This window comes from Micromys minutus (genome assembly GCF_963924665.1).
Source record: "Micromys minutus genome assembly, chromosome: X".
Taxonomy (NCBI): Eukaryota; Metazoa; Chordata; class Mammalia; order Rodentia; family Muridae; genus Micromys; species Micromys minutus.
In genome coordinates, this window is record NC_137970.1 from 105,057,329 (window position 1) to 105,059,098 (window position 1,770).

Genomic DNA, 1,770 nt, shown 5'->3' on the forward strand with positions numbered 1-1,770 from the left:
AGAGACAGAGAGACAGAAATGGAAATATGGAGACAGAGAGAGGGGAAAGAGAGCACAAATTTGGGGCTGGACATGGCTCAATAGGTTTAGATCACATATCAGTTCCTGGCACCAACACTACAATTTACATTCTGATCTGATTGGTCACCAGGCACACACATGATACACAGACATACATGTCCTATGTGGCTAGTATGTCCTTCCAATACTCTTAGTTGAGCACCTTGTAATCTGACCTCAGTTTCAGTTGCTCAGTTACCTTTGATCCCAGTTCAACAGCCTAAGTCTGCCATCAACTTAGTTAATATTTCTAACCTCGTGCCTGGAGAACTGGCCTATGGAATCTCCACCTGAGATCTCACATGGCCGGCCACCTTTGCTTCCTCTGAAGCATGGCAAGAATCTCTCTTTACTCTCCTGCATCTCTTAGCCAGCTTCAGGGGACCTGGAAGTCCTGCCTCTTTCCTTCGGCCCAGCAATTGGCCCCTGGCTTCTTTATTGATTGATCATGAACCGAGTAACAAGACCTTAGCATCAGCACCACATTCTCCACATGCATGCAGAAAAACGCTCACACGGTGTTCAAAAAGAAGTTTTAGAAGAAAAAAATAGCTGACAAAAGTAAAGGGTGTTTTGGGGTTTTTTTTTTTTTTTTTGTTTTGTTTTGTTTTGTTTTGTTTTTTGAAAGGAGAGAGGCATAGTAGAGAAACGTTGAGTATGCCTAATGATCTTCTGAAGTGAATAAAGGTGTATTTGATACTCCTTCCCACTGTCGGCTTCAATCGGAGTAACGTGTTATACTTGACTGGCATCCAATGGTACAGCTGAATGGAATACTTTACACTTCTCATGTACAAGGCTCTGGGTTTGATCCCTGGCACCGCATACAATAAAAATGTCTTTGATTTACCATTTCCCTGGTTGTTCGTTTACTTTTACTAGATGACTCAAAAGTCTTCCATTTTTAAGAGTGCCCTGAGGAAAAGAATGGGGTTCTAGCTACTCAAGTTCACAGTGAGGGAGACTCTACCTCCTGCCCCTTATGATCCATTAAACTTAGTGCTTAATGAATTCAACAGTGAACAAAACATTTATGAATGATTGGAATGTCACAGAATGTCATCCCCGGAGCTCTGGGGAAAAACTATATTCCCTTAAGAAAGTAACTTTTCTTCCTTAGACTTTATTCCAGTCTTGCTTCTAATTCTGGGTCAAGACTGAATTTCTAATCAAGATCAAGAATGACAATTGACCATGTAATCTGAACTGTCCTTCATAAATTGGGGGCTCAGAACTGCACTTAATTGCCTTCATTATGCCCCCAAAGCATTTCCTGTTATAGAAGCAGTAAAACCAGTAGCCTAAGTACATTTGGAAGGTCAAAGAGCAAGAACACCTATTCTTGATAACTTCTATTGCAATCTCAGGGGAACTTCGCATTTAGTTAGTTTTCTATGCACAATATGCCTATGACAGCCAGAGATGAACTACTCTAGCCTGAGGGGCATCCATAAAAGACATGGAAAACATAAAATGTTCCCAGTGGAGAGAAGGTCAAGGTTGAGAATAGACTATTGCAAGTTCAATGCTACAGCAAGACCCCATGTCAAGAAATTTCAACAATATCAATGAACCAGACCCCCCAGAGCTCCCAGAGACTAAACCACTATCCAAAGAGTACACATGGATGAACCCATGGCTCCAGCCACATATGTAGCAGAGGATGGCCTTGACAGACATCAGTGGGAGGGGAGGCCCTTGGTTCTGGGA